Source organism: Galleria mellonella, unplaced genomic scaffold (assembly GCF_026898425.1).
Source record: "Galleria mellonella isolate WM207_F2 unplaced genomic scaffold, CSIRO_AGI_GalMel_v1 utg150, whole genome shotgun sequence".
NCBI lineage: Eukaryota > Metazoa > Arthropoda > Insecta > Lepidoptera > Pyralidae > Galleria > Galleria mellonella.
The window spans coordinates 606,517-629,136 of NW_026442002.1; the positions used below are offsets into that span (position 1 = coordinate 606,517).

The 22,620-nt window shown below is 36.4% G+C and overlaps 1 protein-coding gene across 4 annotated transcripts in view; it reads right to left on the reverse strand.

Moving 5' to 3' along the window:
- LOC113522397 (igLON family member 5-like) overlaps positions 1–22,620 on the reverse strand; it is a 132,276-nt gene that overhangs the window by 35,789 nt on the left and 73,867 nt on the right. For all 4 annotated transcript variants that reach the window (XM_031911903.2, XM_031911904.2, XM_031911902.2 and 1 more), the window contains exon 2: positions 5,653–5,696. The gene's annotated coding sequence lies outside the window, so the exon portion shown is untranslated. The remainder of the gene's footprint in view (positions 1–5,652; positions 5,697–22,620) is intronic.

The window sequence follows — 22,620 nt, forward strand, 5'->3', positions numbered from 1 at the left end:
TTCCTCTGAGCACAATCCGTTGTACAAGCGGTAAAACACGCAGAGTGAGGTAAAATCTCCAAATCGTTATCCTCCTTTTTCCTGTAATAGGCTAAAAACACGTCCGAACTTTTATCGTTGAATTAGTTTGATAATTAATTTCTGGCGCTTACAAACTTTTCCTTGGCGATAATACATCAACGTCAGTTTATCTAAGGCATCTATCCGATTCTAAACATGCCACAATTAAAATACATTTAAAGTAATTGAATCGTTATTATTATACACATAAAGATGTTAATTGTATAGCCAAATTAGTTGCTGACAAAATTTATTAAAGGTAATGTAAAATAAAAAAAAAAAAAAGGGCAAAGACCAAACACGCATTCAGCCGTCATTCTAACGTCCAGATTAATAACGCCATTTTAAAACAGAATCTGTTTAAATAAAGTCATGTATGTATAAAGAATCCTGTGTGGACCCGGCTTAGAAAAGGCCTTCCTTTCTCGTGGATGTCGTAAGAGGCGACTAGAGGATGGCAAGGGATGGGCAGCAGCGTCCTTCTTAAAACATTTCCAAAGCTTAATTCCGGTTTCTAATCTGCGTGCCAAGCGTGGCAACTACAGCACCCCCCCCCCCCCCCCCCCCCCCCCCAAGGGGGAAGCTTATGTTCAGCAGTGGACAGTTAAAAGCTTATGACGCTGATGATGTATAAAAAAACTATAGCTTCAATTTAGAAATTATAAAAATAATATATTAACATACTTTACCAGAGGGAGACTTTGTACAAAAGTCGTTTGCTTGCCCACCTCTGTCCCATTCGTGTTTCAACCGTGAAGTAGTTGTGTGTGCATGGCTATGTTTCGGTTTGAACGGTGGGATATGGCGTGAATTTACAGGGTACAGAGGAATAACACCTGAGTTCTCAGGAATGGCAACGCATGGGGGGTATCATGGGCGAAACAGTATACTCTGTTATGTTCACGGTACTGCTCATGTCTATAGGCGACGGTTACCACTTTCCATCAGGTGGGCTGTCAGTCTGTTTGCTATTCTAAGTTGCATAAAAAAAAACTTTATATATATATATATATATATATATATATATATATATATATGCTTTATTGCATTTAAACAATACATGCGACGATTAGTTGAACAATTTGTTAGTAAGGGAGGACTTATCTCTGAAAGAGATCTCTGCCAGCTAACCCAGTAAAGAAAGGGATTGTTAGTAATGGAGACTGAGAATCCTATTGCTAGCAATATACCCAACCAGGTCGACCTCCTCGCGGTTCTCCCTGGAAACTATCATGGTTAATTCCTGATGAATTCATCATGATGGACTAACTGGCCTGTTTTCATTCTCATCTATCACCCTTCACTGGTGCTCCGCCGGCGTGTCCCGTTGGCGCGGGCGGGGTAGCCGTGCCATTTTCACCCATCAAAAAAAGAAAAAAAAAAACCCAGTGTAGTTAGAGAGAAGATGTGCAGGAAAGGTACCGTTAACTTATATATGCTAAATAAATTAGAGGTCGCTACTTTCGTATCTTCTTTTTAAAATAAATCGATTCATATTGAGGAAGCTGAGGCGGCTGTAATTAAAATCAACTCAAACAAACGTCCACCACCGACGCCCCTTTGACGGAACTCCCAAAGAATTTGATCATAGTCTTCCATTAAAGTTCACAAGTTACCTTCATACTTTGCTTAGGGAATTTGCTAATTGAAAATTCGCCTATTACTCCTGTTAGCGTTTGATTTATATGAAAACGACGTCCTCCCTAACTTGTCTATGCCAAGAAATTACTCTGTGATTTTTAAGTTATTCCCTAAGAACAAGGAATTAAATAGAAGGAGTGATAAAATTGTCAATTCATAGCAGGCTAGCGTATAGAAAGCGTTATACGGCCGTATAACCCAACCAAATTCAGATACAACCTACTCGCATACTGTCTACATAAACTGTGTCCAATATATAATCTAGTAATGTCAAATTTGTTATTGTCAAATATTTGACATATCAAACATTTTCTATACACTAGCCTGCTATGAATTGAGAAAAATGACCTTTCCCTATGACAGTTCGTGGGAGAGGCCTATATTCATCAGCGGACAGATAACGACATTTTTTTGATAAATGTGACCTGAACCTGATTTTTAGGGCAAAGATGTTTGCACAAAAGTTGTTGCACAAAATTGTTATATAATTTGAAGGCATTTAAAATAGTTCCCAATATTTGTTCGTAAATGTTATTGTCTTTTGCGTGTGCCCTACATTAAAATTCAAACATTTTCCGTCATACTCGTGAACTTGTACTAAATGTAGAGAAAGGTTTAGTCTAATTACTGTGATTGTTCCGAGTATATTGCTAGCAATGGGGCGGAAGATACCCGTTAATAATAAACATATTTTGTATAAAAAAATATCAATAGAAAACTTACTTGATTAATTATTAAAAAACACGTACATCAAAAAAAAACTCGTATCACTTCATTTTTTTTTTTTTAGTACGTTTGTTCCGTTTGGAACAGGCTAAGGTCGGAGACCATGCTGCCTAGTCTTCAAAAAGATAATTTGTCTGGAATACCTCGTATCACTTCAGTTTATAGTCACATAGATCACAACACTATTAATTAAAAAACAAAAGCGTTTAACACAGATTAAAAATAAACTATACGTTTTCGCGCGCAAACCCAATTTGAAAATCGTTCAAAAATGTTTTATTTGATATTCAAAATGCACAACGCGAATCTACTCTATGCTTCAATTAAAAAATAAACTAAAAAAAAATATTCCCTATATAAAAATGTTCTCTATCTTTGCAAACACGATCTGTCAACTTTTTTTTTATTGAAAATAAACGCGTGCATTCTTACCAATGCAATGGTGAGCACTGAGCCCAATTATGAGGAGATAAAGGGAGTGTTTGCGGGGCTGGTGTACAGGCTGTTTATTGAATATCTATTAGAGGGGTTGGATCGTGGAACCAATTTTTGTTTTGGTAACTTTACAGCTATTAATAAGGGGTTTATTTAGGGGCGAACAAATTGTTTATTTGTTTTATTTTCATTTAAATATTGTCTTATCATATATTTAATTGTATAAGTGTAGTTTATATAAAAAAAAACACTAGTTTTTACCAGCAACTTCGTCCACGTGACCGGGGTATGTTCATTGACCAGGACAAAATAGCCTACATGCTTCTCCATTCCATTTTGTACTTCTATACCAAATTTCGCAGTGATTGTTTAAGCTGTTAAAATGGTGTATGGTGACAAACAATAATATTCTATATATATATATATATATATATATATATATATATATATATATATATATACATAATATTGAATAAAGATTCCTATATGACTTAATGCTATATAGCATTCTTTCCCAGTCGAAAAATAAATAAATAATAAGTAAATTTTAAAAATTATTGTAGATAAACAGTGACAGACGTATCCACACTGACTTGCAAATATATATAACACTCACAATGGAGAACTAGTGCACATGATGATCATATAAATATGTTAACTCTATCACGCTTCACCGTGTGGTCCCGGCATAGAATAGTCCACCCCTTCCTTTCCCGTGAGTGCCGTAAGCAACTAAGGGAGGGCGAGTAATGGGCAGCAGCGTCTCTCTTAAAAAATCTCTGAAGACTGACTGAGGTTGCCAATCCGCCTGCCAAGCATGGCAACTACTGGCAAAACCCTCCAAGGAGGAGACATATGTTCAGCAGTGGACATACATATGACGAGGTTGACAATATTGTTATATTTACCTGTTAAAATGCATTTAAAGTTTTAAAAGTTCAGTATTAAAATTTACAGGGTACAGAGGAATAACACCCGAGTCCTCAGGAATGGCAACGCATGGGGGGTATCATGGGTGAAACAGTATACTCTGTTATGTCCACGGTACTGCTCATGTCTGTAGGCGACGGTTACCACTTTCCATCAGGTGGACCATCAGCTTGTTTGCCATTCTAAGTTGCATAAAAAAAAATTAAAATTGAACTATAATAGGGGTTAGCTTTAACCTACAGGGAGTCACCCTTTGATGGGTCTCTGGTGGTGTCCCGGTAGACTTCAAAGCGGGAACCCGCGGCAGCGTCGCTATTATGAGATGGGAGGTATATTGTCAGGTTGTTTAGCCGGTAGAAGTCCGGCAGTATCCACACGGGCCCTAAGCTGTGTAGGTCTGCATGATACATTTTTCCTGACGTAAAAAAAGGGGTTAGCTTTAAAAATGTACATTTTCATTCGCTTCTAAATAACTGACTACCTACAATCTATTAACAAAAATTTTGGAACACCATGTATAAAGTGCCCCGGTGCACCTCAATCTCCCCAGAGATTTCATATTGGTTTTCTGACAAATTATTTTTTATTAGAAAATATGGCGGCCGCTCCCTACTGAATGCGGATTATTTTTAAGAGGGTAAGTCTTTATAGGCGCACAACACTACAATAGTTTAAGAAATCGCGATTTCTGGAATTCCCCTGGAATTTTAATTGTCTGTTAAAGAAAGCTTTTTTCTATTATTTCATTACCATTTTTTTCTATTTCAACCTTTTTTTTTATCATTAATATTTTTTTTTAACGTATGATAATGGAATGGTAACTCTACTTGTGTTAACGCGGTATACGCTGGCGGGGCACCAGTGAAGGATGATCGATGAGGATGAAAACAGGCCAGTTAGCCCATCATGATGAATTCATCTGGAATTAATCACGACAGTTTCCAGGGGGAACCGCGTGGAGGTCGACCTGGTTGGGTATATTGTTAGCAATGGGATTCACAGTCTCCATTACTAACAATCCCTTTCCCACCAGTCAATAAAGTTTAGTCAATTCTAGATTGGTGTTTACGTCTTCGCCATACGTTTCTATGTATGCACGTTTATGGGTGCAAGAAATCTTTAATAACTCGTTCATTTGTAATTTAGACGAATGTGCATTTATTATAAGAAATTTTATATAATATAATTTTACAAGGTCTAATTCGTTAGTTCGAGAGCGAGTGAAGTTATTGTCCATCGCCGCAATAGCAGACAGTCCGTGTCTCACTTCACTTCGGTGACGTTTTATTCCTTGTGCGCACAACAGATGGCGTCAACAGTCAGTTGGTATTATACAAAGATTTCCTTGTTCTTAGGTATATATATATATATATATATATATATATATATATATATATATATATATATATATATATATATATATATATATATATAGTATGTTATACATAATGTATCTAAAATTTTGCATGCCAAATTGTGGCGAAATGGTATAAAAATGTTGACCCTCTTTTCTCGCAACATTTGTATGGAGACATTGTCTATATAATCTAAAACTAGACCAGTTAAATTATAAAATCGATCATTTAATTAATTTAATTTCAAATTGTTTATAGTTACTCCTCTCCATCCAAAGGTTGCCTGCAAGAGATCGCTCTTAGCGATAAGGTCGCCCATTGTTTTCTCACTGTGATTATTTCTTGTAATTGTTTGTATCTATAATAAGTTTACTATGGTAATCTTTTGGAGGAAACAATAAAGAGTATCTATCTATCTATCATATATTTATTATATGATCTATGGTTATACTAAGTCTATTGTATTACTTAAGAAATTTCTTTCTATAATTTGGAAATTTCTTACCTCTTCTTTGAATCCAGTTTTGCTTTTAAAACACTGTTTCACACCTGAAATAAAAGAAATTATAATATTAATTACAGATTACAGATTTAACAGTTAAAAGGTAGATTTTATTAGACAAAAAACCGAATTCACTTGTGGAAAAACCAGTTTTTTTTTATGTAGAAATCGAACTATTGAATCGACTATAATAAAATTTATATGAGACCAATCTACAAATAAATCCTTTCAAATAAATCTTGTTTTCGTTTCTATTTACTGTAATAAATTATGTGTGTAAAATAGTATAACTAATAAGGGAAAATATAAGGTAGAGTTATGTAAATAAACGCCGACATTCGAGCCAGAATGTATATGGGAAATGTAAACCACTTTCATCGAAAACTACCTACATTCTAGCAAAATAAATTCATTTCATTTCATAAAAAAAAATGCAAATCAGTTTATAATCGAAAAAAAAAAATAAAATCGAATTGAAAACATTCTTTTTTTAAAATCGTTTGAATATGAACTATTTAAAAGTGTTTATGGTTATTCAACTTTGCTAATCCTTATTCTAAACTCCGTCGTTCAAAACTCCCTTTACTAAAATGCTGTTTCCCAAACTTTGCTTTTGGCGGACGCACTTTGTCCCGTGCCATATGAAGAAAAAGAAAAAATGTTTATAGCCAGCGTCACTCGGGATTGTGTTAGAATTCTAACGAGACCCATGCATACAATTTTATTCAAGCGTTTAGAAGTTATAGGGGAATAAAGAAACTCACATACGAACATAAACTTTCAAAACATTACTCTTTTTGGCCAGTTGTGTAAATAATTTTAAATCAATTGTGAAATTTTCTCTTGGCAGCTTTAAAGTTGTTACAAATGTCTCTGTTCCATTCATGTTTCAACCGTAAAACAGTTGTGTTTGCATGGCTGTTTTTCGGTTTGAAGGGTGGGATATGGCAGTGAATTTACATGGTGCAGAGGAATAACACCTGAGTCCTCAGGAATGGCAACGCATGGGGGGTATCATGAGCGAAACAGTATACTCTGTTATGTCCATGGTACTGCTCATGTCTATAGGCGACGGTTACCACTTTCCATCAGGTGGGCCGTCAGCTTGTTTGCCATTCTAAATTGTATAAAAAAAAAAGTCTCCCTCTGATATTTATTTTTACTTCATGTCAGCAACGTATCTCTTTCATTAGGGCACGACATGATTGATGCTACATCATTTTATCTCTCTAATCATATTTTTTGGATCGATTTTGGCGGTATTTTATTGGAAAAACATTATCGGACAGCGTTACGATATGGTTTATATACTCAATAGATTTTTGAACGAATTTCAAAAGAAGTAAGTTGCCAATTCGTCCGTATTTTTAAGAAATATAGAGAATTGAAATGTTGTCAACGAAATGCATTTATGTAAAGAATTTAAAATTGTTTAAGATTTAAGAGACTACAGCATGGGGTACTTCAAAAGGGGGGTAAAGAGGTTTCTTCAGGGTCGGCAACGCGCGTGTAATGCCTCTGGTATTGCAGGCGTTCATAGGCTACGGTAACAACTTACCCTCAGGTGGGCCGTGGTTAGCCACCTCAGAGGTATAAAAAAAAATTGTGCCCACAAAAAGAAAGCAGACTTCAATCGTTGTAAAGCCAGTTATCCATTTTAAAAAAATTGTTTTTTGTTTGGGTATAAATATAGAAGGAATCACTCACAACTATTTATCACACAAAATTGTATGAAAAACTTGACCCATCTTTCTCGAAGCATTTGTCACTCTATCTGTATAATCAAAGATGTAAACCTATTGAAAATAAATTATAAAAGATGATTAATTATATAATTCCTAACAGTAGTGTTAATATATTAGAAATCATTTGAAATGTGTTCAATATGATGCCCACGGCCACTTTCTACCATCGTACGGTTCGCCATCGACAGGGAGTTCACCCTCATGTCCTACAGCCTAAATGGTCGCGTACTGCGCGGTTTCAGAGATGTTTCCTCCCACGAACACTCAGGTTATGGAATGAGCTCCCTGTCGCGGTTTTCCCAAGAGACTACAGCATGGGGTTCTTAAAAAGGGCGGTAAAGAGGTTTCTTCAAGGTTGCCAACCTTGAAGAAACCTCTTTACCGCCCTTTTTTCGGGACAGAGGTGTACAAGCAAACGACTTTTGTACAAAGTCTCCGTCTGGTATTAATGCATTTATTTATTTCCTAGAATAGTGTACATTATTTTAGCATATAAATGAATTCTAATTCTACATCTCTGAGTGGGACAGATGTACCAAAGCGGTCGATTTCAGTCGGTCGGTCACCAGAGGGAGACTTTGTACAAAAGTCGAATGCTTGGGTACCTCTGTTCCATTCGTGTTTCAACCGTGAAGCAATTGTGTTTGCATGGCTGTGTTTCAGTTTGAAGTGTGGAATATAGCGTGAATTTACAGGGTACAGAGGAATAACACCTGAGTCCTCAGGAATGGCAACGCATGGGGGTATCATGGGTGAAACAGTATACTCTGTTATGTCCATGGTACTGCTCATGTCTACAGGCGACGGTTACCACTTTCCATCAGGTGGGCCGTCAGCTTGTTTGCCATTCTAAGTTGTATAAAAAAAAATACTGTATTATCAGTCTTTTTCCTTAATGGCAATCGGTCGCCATTGTTACCATTTCTGCCAGCATCCCTTATTGGAGATGAAAATTATATCCAATTATTATTAGTTGCCTGTCCACTGTTAAACATAGACCTCCCCATAAACTGCCATAAGAAACAGCCCTAAGCCACCTGAGCATCCACTAACTTCCTGCAATGCATTTGAGGTCGTCACTCCATCTAGCGAGAGATTGTCCCAACTGCGTTTGTACGTTAATTTTCATTAAAATTTTCTTCCATAAAAAAAGGCGTCTTCAATCGTAGAAAACCCAGTTATTTTAATTTAAAAACTAAACTAGTTAACCGATACCGATAAAATGTTTATAGAACCAATCTAAAAGCATATATTTTTAGAAAAAAAAAAAACAAATTCAAATAGGTTTACAACTGATGAAGTTATAAGGTAACAGACATAAAAAAATACAGCCAAATTGAATTTCTATTCAATTTGGTTGTATTTTTCTCCACCAACTCCATGTTTTTGAGGTCAATTTAAATTTTTCAGAATAACTATCTGAAGTTTAAGTTATTTATAACGTATATACTACAAACGATAAAAGATAACTTTAAAATCTTTTTAAAACTCTATTTTACCTACGAAAGTAATATATACTTAATGAAATACAAATAAACCGTTTAAAGAAATTCCTTACAAAAGAACTAATTATAAAAGTCAACATGGCGCCATTTTGAAATTTAAAATGTAAACACACCTATAACAAAATGGCGGGTGAAGAAAAGAACTAAAGGATGTTTTTCTTTCCCGGTTCATTTATTACTGAATTCTGAAAAGTGAGTAGTCGTTTATTTTTTTTCATGATTCATTAAACGGCGCGGACTTCCCATCGTTTCATTGACATAAAAAAGTTTTAATTAAAAAGTGTAGACGCCTTTTAAATTTGTTTGTTTTTAAGGCACGGTAAGATTCTTATACAGCCAATGGACATGGATTACTATTGTCAGCTACATTTAGTTTTATTATATTAATAAAATTAAATATACCATATTTAATTTTATTATATAAATATATAATAGACATAATAAGTCTATTATAGACTACAAGTTATTTTTTTTTGTTTCTGTTTTCACTATGAATAGGAAAGTTAATTAATTTTGTATTACAAAATTGTATAGCTGTTGGTTTTTCTTTAATAAAAAATAAAATAAAACAAAGGTTATGTTAATAAGTAGTCATTTAATTTTATCTTATATATATATAAGTTGAAGCAATTGAAGCCAAAACAATATTTTTTATAAAAATTTTGTCTGTCTGTATTTTCATTACAGTATAACGCAAAAACTACTGCATCGAATTCCACTAATATATGCCTAATATTTAACTCATGTATACAAGATACATGAGTATTTTGGTACGCCACATAGAACAGGTTAATTTCATTAGAACTTCTAAAATCTGAAATCAATTAGTAGGAACGTATGTGAAAAAAATGGTTGATTGATAATAACTAGGCATTCTGATAGTTCTTATAATGTTATTTTGGTGTCTTTATTTAGATACGTTAGATTTTTTTTAATATTGGCAAAGGGGGGGGGGGGGGGGGAAAGAGATTGTTAGTAATGGAGACTGAGAATCCCATTGCTAGCAATATACCCAACCAGGTCGACCTCCTCGCGGTTCCCCCTGGAAACTATCATGGTTAATTCCTGATGAATTCATCATGATGGGCTAACTGGCCTGTTTTCATTCTCATCTATCACCCATCACTGGTGCCGCGCCAGCGTATCCCGTTAGCGCGGGCGGGGTTTTTTTTTTTTTTTTTTTTTTTTTCTTTTTTTGTGGCGTTCACCCCGATATTAGGGTATTTTGCCAAGAACAAAACGGGGAAACGATAATAGTAATAAAAATACCTAACACAAACGAATTTAGAAAGGATAAGGATTAGGTCTAGGATATTTATAGGATATGAAACATATACTTGTACATATGAGAATATACTTATAAATATATAGGAAAAGCAATTGATGCAACTATAAATGTATTCATGTAATATAACTAAATCTTAATATTGTTATCATATATATATGAAGATAGTATTTTATAGATAATAGGATCATTGGAAGAAAGTAGAGTAAGAATAGAAGTTGGGAGTGGAACACGGATGGATCGGAGATGATTAAAAAGGGAGGTGTGGTGCGGGCGGGGTTACCGTTTCATTTTCACCCATCAAAAAAAAAAAAAATATTGGCAAAGGACTATTGTTTCCCATAGACAAAACCTTCAGTATTTTAATACTAAAGTTATGGATAAAACAATATATTTTAACAATATATTTCTGCAGCAATATTGAATGTTCAATTTAGATTTTCTGTACTTATTTTCATATATACCTACAACATTCTCTTTCTACGCTTACATTATTCTTTAGATTTTCTCTCTTAGATAAATTACTCTGTGTTCTTTTGCAAACATATTGGACAATGTACAACGGGACCGATTATGAGGTGCCATTTCTCTAAATCTATCTCTTAACTTTACAGAATAAAAGGGCCTTCTTAGACTAAAACTACAATAATTTTGACGTAAACCTATTGAAAATTAGTTTATATTATCTTTTACAATAAAATGTTTGCTATGATATCAAATTCAGGTTTCATTTTTAACCCTTAAAATCGATCCCAATATCTCCAGTCCTATGACAACAATCTTTGGTTAGAGGAGAAAAAAATAAAAAAAAAAAAAGTGTAAATGGCGCAAGACAAAGTTTATTGATACATTTACTCATGTACCATAAATAGTTCCAGTCGCTACTAACTTCAATACTAAAATAAACATTCCTTTATTTCATAGTTTGGTTCACTTCATTTATATGGCATTGCGGGAGGCTTTTTATAGCATTTTTATAGTTGGACCGGGGATCGCATCAAAACTGTAACTAAGGTAAACTGAAATAGCCGTTTTCACGATGCATACAGCTTTGAAATAAGGTCTAAGCTTGTACGGCCTTTAAAACTATTTCGGTGGTTAGATAAAACGGAATGGCGGGAAATGTGCACAGAGTAGTTAATACTTGTGTTGTACACTTAGATACATTACTTATCGTACATTTAGATTGCATCTATTACCCTTAATCTATGAATTAGATGGAGCATCAAGTTTAAAAACGTATAAAAACATTGTATAGGTTGTGCAGCGTTCTAGCAAAAAAAAAAAAAAAAAACAGATAATAAAAAACGAAATAAAATTGATCATCTGTATACACGCGAAGAGTTGCAACAAATTATTTCTGATAATAATAATTTTACGGTTATTTTGGTCCATTAATAATTCTTTATTTATACACGGCTCGTGCAAATAACATGCATAGCGAACGGACCACTGATCACGAATCTGATCCCAAAACTTTTTTTTAGTTAACAATAATGTTTTTTAGTTATAATAATGGACAGCCTTTTGCTAGAACTAAAAAAAAGTGTTTTTTTTTTCTTAACACGCAGTTTTGTGCTGCAGAACAGCTTCGACCGACTCGTAAATCGTTTATATCATATATTATAGCTATAAAAGAGACGAATTAAGAATTCCCCTGTTGGCATAAAAATAAGTTCCGTTTTGGTCTCCTTCGTGACATGTGGCGTAAGTTCAGGATAAATTCTTTAAAAAGTTAAGTGAAATACGGCGGCCATATTGAATTCTTCATGAATCGGTTTTACAATAGTGCGCCATTGAAGGCAACTCGATATTTGAGTGTGGTGGTAGACATAGGCTTGGAGCGTATTTAAAAATACTCCGAACGATCAGGGGTTAATTCTTTATAAAAACAAAAAAGTAAACTATAGATTAAAGATAGTAACTGCTGTCTACATCGGCAAATAGCAATAAGTGGGGGGAAAGGGATTGCTAGTAATGAGATCTTATAGCCCCATTGCTAGCAATATACGCTCTCAGGTCGACCCCCACGCGGTTCCCCCTGGAAACCGTCGTGAACAATTCTTGTTGAATTCGTCACGATGGGCTTACTGACCTGCTTCATTCTCACCTATCATCCTTCACTGGTGCCCCGCCAGTGTATATGTATGTGTAAAGAAAACAATTATATATATATATATATAATTCGCTCCCTCGCCCTCCCTTAGTCGCCTCTTACGATACCCACGGGAAAGGAAAGTATGGCCCATTCTATGCTGGGGCACACATGACGAAGGGTGTAATTTTTATATAAAACAAAGCCAAAATGTAGAAAAAAAAATTTTTGATCCAAATTTTGATTCCTTTATGTATAGTCTACTTAGTTTTCAAATATCCACTTTCTTTCACTTTTTTTCATACAACTTAGAATGCCAAACAAGCTGACGGCCCACCTGATGGAAAGTGGTAACTGTCGCCTGTAGACATGAGCAGTACCGTGGACATAACAGAGTACACTGTTTCGCCCATGATACCCCCCATGCGTTGCCATTCCTGAGGACTCAGGTGTTATACCTCTGTACCCTGTAAATTCACACCATATCCCACCCTTCAAACCGAAACACAACTGCGTCACGGTAGAAACACGAATGGGACAGAGGTGGCCAAGCAAACGACTTTTGTACAAAGTCTCCCTCTGGTAACTTGGACCACGCAGTGGTAAGATCCTGAAAATTTCAGGCATAATTCACTTCCAGATGCTCATAAAAGTTTTATGTTCTATTGTGCTAACCGGGATATTCGCGGCTAATTCCCCGGGATTCAGGTTACGACGCCGCTGCGGATGGTATTAAATTATTTGACCATAGATCAAGTATTTTTTTTTCTTTTCTACTCACATAACAATAGTTTAGTACTATAATTAATACATACACATACATACATACATATCTATCACGCCTGTCTCCCATTAGGGTAGGCAGAAACAATGGAACGACAAATGCTTCGATTCAAACAAACCTCTTTCGCTTCTTCCACATACTACAATAAATAAATACAATACATAGTAAAAAGCCGGTCAAGTGCGAGTCGGACCCGCGCAACGTGGGTTACGTATAAAATTATCAAGTTTAATTTTTTTTGTGAAATAACTACAAAACGATTTTCGGATTTTTTCCTTTACTTGTGCTACGTCACATTGTTTCTTTTTTTTTATACAACATAAAATGGCAAACAAGCTGACGGCCCACCTGATGGGAAGTGGTAACCGTCGCCTATAGACATGAGCAGTACCATGCCAAATATTATGGTTCTAGGTCAACGGGAGGTACCCTATAGGTTTTGATTTCCTTTGCGAATGTCAAAATATGCGATATAAATGGAACATAAACGGCCGTATCTTTTGATTGCATCGATTTAGAAGCTTGATTTTTTTCACTGCTTTAAGAGATCGCAGATCTGAGTATAAGATATTAGTTTCAACTCGATACCTCCACGCGTTCCTTAGAAAAAGGGTCTTGACAGACGGACGGACGGGCGGACAAGGAACTGATAACTTATGAGGGATCTTTTTTCCTTTTGGAGGTACGGAACCCTAAAAATACTAAAATACAATTTTAATACAGTTTAATAGAATCAATATGGCGGGAAATAATTAATGTAAAAAATTTTTTGTAAAAACTATTACGGGAATAACACCTGAGTCGTCAGGAATAGCAACGCATGAGTGGTATCATGGGCGAAACAGTATACTCTGTTATGTACACGGTACTGCTCATGTCTATAGGCGACGGTTACCACTTTCCATCAAGTGGGCCGTCAGCTTGTTTGCCATTCTAAGTTGTATAAAAAAAAGTGCGTAAAAAAAATCAATTGGCGGAAAAAATAAAAAAAAAATACCAATTCAACCAAATCTTCTCTGTCTAAGGCTAAGGCATTCAGATGGAAAAGCCATGTTTACTTTTGTCAACCCGTTGCGGGGTCGACGGACCGTGCGTTTCATTTCAGCGAATCGACACCGACAAAAGGAATATGTTACAATGAAAATAAGTAAGTATTGGATATGTTAAGACGACGGCCTTGCTCGTAAATGTCAAGGGATTCCTTTATACGTACGAGTATATTTATATTTTATAAATAGAGAATCGAGCATCAAAAACGGGTCAACTTTTCGTTAGCTAATTGTCAAATTCTCTCTCTCTCTCTTCGTCCTCTTCATTACTGAAGGTCGTGTCCTTGAAAGGTGTCCGTTGCCTCTCTTATGATGTTACTCCATTTCGCACGGTCTTCAGCCTCTCGCAGGGCAGCTGCAATCGACAGTCCCGTAACGGCGGTTACTTGGTCCGACCATCGACTAGGCGATCGTCCGCGTGCTCTTTCTCCCTCTATCTTGCTTACAACCATTAGTTTGTCCAGATTGTCGGACTGTCGTCGAGCAACATGGCAACATACGAGCAAAATTGTCAAATTAGCTGACTCGTTTATCAGTGTTTTTTTTTTTTTTTTATACAACTTAGAATGGCAAACAAGCTGACGGCCCACCTGATGGAAAGTGGTAACCGTCGCCTATAGACATGAGCAGTACCATGTACATAACAGAGTATACTGTTTCGCCCATGTTATCCCCCATGCGTTGCCATTCCTGAAGATTCAGGTGTTATTCCTCTGTACCCAGTAAATTCACGCCATATCCCACCCTTCAAACCGAAACACAGCCATGCAAACACAGCTGCTTCACGGTTGAAACACGAATGGGACAGAGGTACCCAAGCAATCGACTTTTGTACAAAGTCTCCCTCTGGTAAATGTGTTCTATATACTTACACATAATAATATATCTTGACGTATTATTTAATAAATAAAATGAGTGTTTACGCATTAAATAAGATGCAGAAATTATAAGACAAAATAAATATAGAAGTTATAAAGGAATCACTCGTAACTATTTATCACGTAAATTTATATGAAAAACTTGACCTGTTTTTCTCGAAGCATTTCTGTGGAGACACTCTATCTATATAATCTAAGAATGTATAGTACATAACACGATATGGCGTTAAGTTCGCCATTTATACTATTTAGGTGTACTTACATATATATCTGTCACGCCTGTCTCCCATTACGGTAGGCAGAAACAATGGAACGCCGAATGCTTCGATTCAAACAGACCTCTTTCGTTTCCTCCACATTCATCAATCTTTTCATACACGCTCGCCGGTTACGGGTACTTTTAATTTGGCCCTTCTTCAGCACGTCGCCTATTCGGTCGACATACGTCCGTCTAGGGCGGCCCCTACCGACATCTCCATTCATTCTTGCTCGATAAATCTCTTTCATAATTCTTCTTTCATCCATCCATTATTTAGGTGTATTAAAGTTACATAGAAAAATAAATATAATTTCGTGTTTTCCCACTTGGTCCCGGCATAGAAAAAGCCACCCCTTCCCTTCCCGTGGGTGTCGTAAGAGGCGACTAATGGTATGGAGGAATAGGTAGAATCGTCTCTCTTAAAACATCGCTGCAAGTCTAACTGCGGTTGTTAATCCAATTACCAAGTATGGTTACGTCTGGCAAAACCCTCGCAAGGGGAAAACATTATGTCCACAAGTGGACAATTAAAGGCTAATGAAAACGTCAGCTTGTTGCTATTCTAAGTAGCATAGATTTTTTTTTTAAACGCAGAGGGCAATCGAGCATGCAGCTCACCTGATGGTAAGTGACTACCGCCGCCCATGATCACTCACAACACCGGCGGCATAACAGGTGTGCCGCCGGCCTTTTAAAAAGGAATATGCTCTTTTCTTGAAGGTTATGATGAAATAAAAAAAAAATAACACCAACACCAGAGGAATCGTAGGTTTCCTGCTTTGGCGTCAATATGAAATTTAAACTAATCTAGTCAGTGGATAAAAGACGTCCAATATGTACTCTATATATATACATATCTTCAGTAATTCATCCGAGACTCAATCCGTCGGTCTGTCACACTTCAGTAAGTTCCCATTGTGCTGTATGAAAGCATTCAGGATATTGTTTGGAAACATGTCTGGCAACCCCATTCCTTCATTTGTGTTAGACAACTTAGTTATGGCAACACAGGATGGCATTAAATGAATACGAATTTGGAAATTCCGAGAAGGGAATAACTTTTTTACCGACTTTAAAAAGGTTTTCAATACGGTTGTATGATTTTTTATATTTGTTACCTCATAACTTGGTCAGTTTTTTTTTAATGGATGATAATGGAATGGTAACCCCACCCGCGCTATCGGTATACACCGGCGGGGTACCAGTGAGGGATGATAAGTGAGGATGAAAGCAGGTCAGTTAGCCCATTGTGATGAATTGCACTAGAATTAACCACGATGGTTTCCAGCGGAAACCACTTGGAAGTCGACATGATAGGGTGTATTGTTAGCAATGGGGCAGTTAGACCCCATTACTAACAATCCTCTTCCCCCCAACTCGGTCAGTTGTAAACCGATTTCAAAAATTCTTTTTTTATCTGAAAAGATATACTTATAGATTGATCTCATAGAAGTTTTATCAAAATCGGTACAGCAGTTTAATTTTTAAATCAAAATAAGTGATTTTGTCATAACTGAATCAAGATTTTTTCTTAAGAACAAAAAACTTTTATTTTTTATACAACTTAGAATATTTCGCCCATGATACCCCCCATACGTTGCCATTCCTGAGGACTCGGGTGTTATTCCTCTGTACCCAGTAAATTCACTGTCATATCCCACTCTTCAAATCTCTCGAACTCATTTACTGAGTAATAACATTTATCTAGAAATAGCTTGAAGAGCATTTTTTTTTGTAATAGGATAAAGTATGGACGGCTAACGGCCGAGATGTCGATCATGTTTGTAACAAGAACCTCTCTTAACAAACTCGGTTAATGGTATATTATTGTTATACGTTAAAATTGCCGTTAAATTTAACCATGTGAAACATATAACAGTGATAGCAGGCTGGATAAACATTATTTTATATATATAATATTTGATATTTCATTATATATATATATTTTTTAAACTAAACAATCTCACCCGATATGAAGGTTGTTTATGTGGTATTAATACTCGTAATATCTGGTATGTATTTTTTATTATACGCCGTGTGGTCCCGGCATAGGATAGGGCACCCCTTCCTTTCCCGTGGGACACCCACTAAACTAAGGTAGGGCGAGGGATGGGCAGCAGCGTCCCTTATAAAACATCTTTTTTTTTTGTTATACAACTTAAAATGGCAAACAAGCTGACGGTCCACCTGATGGAAAGTGGTAACCGTCGCCTATAGACATGAGCAGTACCATGAACATAACAGAGTATACTGTTTTGCCCGTGATACCCCCCACGCGTTGCCATTCCTGAGGACTCAGGTGTTATTCCTTTGTACCCAGTAAATTCATCTGTAAAGCCCCGATTGCGGTTACCGGGGGGAACGGAATTGTTAGTAATGGAGTTTGACAGCCCCATTGCTAGCAATATGCCTTATTAGGTCGACTTCCACGTGGTTCCCCCTGAAAACCATCGTGAACAATTCACGTTGTCACGATTGAGTGTCGAAGATTTTATGCAACTGCGAATGGCAAACAAGCTGACGGCCCACCTGATGGAAAGTGGTAACCGTCGCCTATAGACATGAGCAGTACCGTGGACATAACAGAGTATACTGTTTCGCCCATGATACCCCCCATGCGTTGCCATTCCTGAGTACTCAGGTGTTATTCCTCTGTACCCTGTAAATTCAGTGTGTGTTCGAATTTTAGCAGGATTTTTGTTTCCAGCACTAGTATCGTGGTGTTGGGGCATGCCGCAGCTGGGGCCAATCCCTCGCGCGATGTATGATGTTACATCCACTGGAGGCTCCTTCGCCTCGTTGGCCAGTTTACCAATACAGCTGCCGATGAGTTTCATTAATAAATTCATGAACTAAATGTATTGTTTAATTTCTAAAAGGAAAAGTGACTTTATTTCTTGAAAAAATTGGCAATAAGGCCGGTTGGAAATGACAATAAAAATTATTACCGAATTGATGATGAGGAGGTCCTGCTTAGGGTTAAGGAAAAGAGACAAATTGTAAGAACTATTGAGGACAGAAGGGGGAAAAATGTTGGGACACTTGATACGACACGACCAACTTATGAACATTATAATAGAAGGTAAGATAGAAGGAAGGAGGGGGAGAGGGAGACCGAGACATAGTTACATCGGGCAGATCAAGGAAGGAGTTGGTGTCGTGTCGTATCAAGAGGTGAGGAGACTTGCTGACAATCGTAGTGAGTGGCAAGAGCTGTACCGACAAGAGCGCAGCTCTTAAATAGAATAGATAGATAGATAGACAATAATAATTTTTAATTTTTATAAGGATTTTTGTTACATTTGTTTATAACTTTTTTTAATATTGTTAAAGCTAATGTTGCCAATTATGCTACTATAATATAGCCGTGTGTGATACGTATATCGATTCGATATCGCCTGCGCTATCGGTATACGCTGGCGGGCCACCAGTGTGGAATGATAGGTAAAGATGAAGCAGATCAGGTGGCCCATCGTGATGAATTCATCAAAAATTAATCACGATGGTTTCCAGGGGGAACCGCGTGGAGGTCGACCTGTTAGGGTATGTTGCTAGTAATAGGTCTGTTGGATTTCATTACTAACAATCCCTGTCCCACTATATCTGTAATATATATTGGGTTTCTCTAAACATTGATGGCGGAAAAAAGGTCATCGCCCATTCCGATATCGTCTACATCGGTCGGATATCTATTTACGAATGTGTTAAAAGTCTGCTATCTAATACTATTTTTTGGATAACAAGTTTTTATCATATTGGACTTAACGTTATTGGACTAGTATATAGATCTAGTAAGAAAAATGAAAGAAAAAAACTTTATTTTACAGAAATATGCGACTACACACACACAGGGGTAAAACAATATATTATGAATTATAATAACAAAACTACACGCAGAATATTTATATATAAATAAAGAACATAATATTAAAAAAAAAAAAAAAATATATATATATATATATTTTATATAACTTAGAATGGCAAACAAGCTGATGGAAAGTGGCAACCGTCGCCTATAGACATGAGCAGTACTATGCACATAACAGAGTATACTGTTTCGCCCACGATACCCCCCATGCGTTGCCATTCCTGAGGACTCAGGTGTTATTGCTCTGTACCCAGTAAATTCACGCCATATCCCACCCTTCAAACCGAAACACAGCCATGCAGACACAACTGCTTTACGGTTGAAACACGAATGGGTTAAAGGTACCCAAGCAAACGACTTTTGTACAAAGTCTCCCTCTGAAGAGATATTGCTATAGATTACCCACCCTAAATGGGGGGAAAGGGATTGTTAGCAATGGAGATTGACAGCCCCATTGCCAGCAATATGCCCTAATAGGTCGACCTCCACGTGGTTCCCCCTGGAAACCATCGTGAACAATTCTTGTTGAATTCGTCACGATGGGCTAATTGACCTGCTTCATCCTCATCTATCATCCTTCACTGGTACCCCGCCGGTGTATTCCGATAGCGCGGGTGAGGTTACCATTTCATTATCACCCATTAAAAAAATAACCCACCCTAACTAACAAATAGGAAACGAGATGAGATATTAAAAAGGAACGTTAAAAATTTTGGTTTAAATGAAAGTTGTATATCTAGAGATTACAGTTTGGGGCTCTTCAAAAAGGTTATATTAAGGTTCCTTCACTGTCGGCAACACGCACGTGACACGCCTAGTGTTGCAGGCGTCCATAGGCTACAGTGACCGTTTACGATCAGACAGGCTGTATGCTTGCTTGCCACCTTTGTGGTATAAAAACAAAATCGTCTTGTGCTATTTTATGGATCATCAAGAATTAATGAGTAGGGATATATATTTATATCATAGGGATTACATGTATCACATCTCCCATATTTAGAACTAACAGAATTTTTCATCGTGCCTCCCACCAAACTGTTTATAATTACTCCTCTCCATCCAAAGGTTGCCTGCAAGAGATCGCTCTTAGCGATAAGGCCGCCCATTGTTCTCTCATTGTGATTATTTCTTGTAATTATTTATATTTATAATAAGTTTACTATTGTAATCTTTTGGAGGAAACAATAAAGAGTATCTATCTATCTATCTATAAAATTAAGATGGTTTTACACAAAAAAATCTACTTTAATTGTGATAAAATAATTTATTTTGATTTAGATACTAAACTATAGAATTGACTTTAATAAAAACTCTGCGAGACCAATCTGTAAGTATGTCCTTTCAGATAAAGAAAGAATTTTCTAAATCAGTCCACAACTGACGGAGTTATGAGGTAGTAAACATAAAGAAAATATAACCGAATGGAGTAAATTGTATGGGCTTTTTATTATATATATATATATATATATATATATATATATATATATATATATATATATATATATATATATTGTAAAACATCAATATTGTAGAACATACTTTTGTTCTATCACCAATAGTGTCCGTTGCGCATAGCGCGTAGTATTTTTTACACCTCGAGTTACGTTACTAAAGTTTTAGTAAGGATCCCTAATCTTTTCTAGCAATAAATATAGCCTATGTTACACAGGGTGAATGTAGCTTTGTAATGGTGAAAGAATTTTTGAAATCTGCAAAGTAGTTTTTGAGTTTATTCATTACAAACATACATACACACAAAAATACAAATCTTTCCTCTTTATAATATTAGTGTAGATATATATGTATATGTTAACAGAGATTTAAAAGAGTAACTGTTGAGTTCCTTGTGGGTTTTTTTCTACAGAATAACCTTCCAAACCCTGCAGTAGATTAAAATAAAAGACAATTTAAAAGTGCTTGTAGACAAGTCTATTTAAATAAAGATAATTAGAATTTTCATAACCTTTTTCGTTTACAAATCGACTTATAAGTAATTTTTTTTTATACAACTTAGAATGGCAAAAAAGTTGACGGCCCACCTGATGGAAAGTGATAACCGTCGCCTATAGAAATGAGCAGTACCGTGGACATAACAGAGTATATTCGACACAGTTTATGTAGACAGTATGCGAGCAGGTTGTATCTGAATTTGGTAGGGTTATACGGCCGTATAACATTTTCTGTGCACTAGCCGGCTATGAATTGAGAACAATAGCAACTGATTGTGTATCTTTTGTCCTCTTTTTACTAATTATATTTGCATAAGAAGAAAGGAGGCAACCATATGATTTACAGTTTTTATTTTATCATTCCTTTTATGTAATTCCTTGTACTTAGGTATTGAGATATCTAAAAGTATATGAGAGTGAATTAAAAAAAAAAAGATGTCTATGAACCTCACGAATGCATGAATAAAACATTCAGCGCTGGCCTAAAACAACGCAGAACGATATAGCTTTATGATACAATAACTTCGCTTTATCTTAAGAAATAAACGTAACATAAGTACGTGAGTTTTGTGTTTATAGGTACCTAAGTTATGTTTGTGTTGTAAAATTATACAGTGGGGCTGATACTACAGCGTTGTTTCTCTAAAACGAACATTTTAATTTGATAGTTACATGAAAGTGAAGCAGTTGTGTTTGCATGGCTGTGTTTCGGTTTGAAGGGTGGTATATGGCGTGAATTTACTGGGTACAGAGGAATAACACCCGAGTCCTCAGGAATGGCAACGCATGGGGGGTATCATGGGCGAAACAGTACACTCTGTTATGTCCATGGTACTGCTCATGTGTATAGGCGACGGTTATCGCTTTCCATCAAGTAGACCGTCAGCTTGTTTGCCATTCTAAGTTGTATAAGAAAAAAAAGTTTAAAAATAAAAAGAAAACAAAATAAATACGTTCCAAATACAATTTAATCCAATTATGCAATACTTGTCCAAATATAATACATTTAATCAAATAACAATATTAAGAACTAATTAAGAAACGAAAATGCAAAACACGCGCCCAACAGATCGCCGAAAATTAATTAAAATCGTATAATTTTACATTTATTAATAGGTCATTTGGAGAGGACGGATGCAAGAAGAATTACGAAAGAGATTTATCGAGCAAGAATGAATGGAGATGTTGTTAGGGGCCGCCCTAGACGGACGTATGTCGACCGAGTAGGCGACGTGCTGAAGAAGGGCCAAATTAAAAGTACCCGTAACCGGCGAGCGTGTATGACAAGATTGATGAATGTGGAGGAAGCGAAAGAGGTTCGTTTGAATCGAAGCATTTGGCGTTCCATTGTTTCTGCCTACCCTAATGGGAGACGGGCGTGACAGATATGTATGTATGTATGTTATTAATAGCAGGAACGATCACACGGGGGTGGGCAGGGCATCATACACGGTTGGGGACAGGGTGGACACGGATTGCAAGGGGGCGGGCACGACGGACACGGGGAAATTTGAGGCGTAAATATGGTCGCTGGCCCGGCACAGGGTGGGCGCG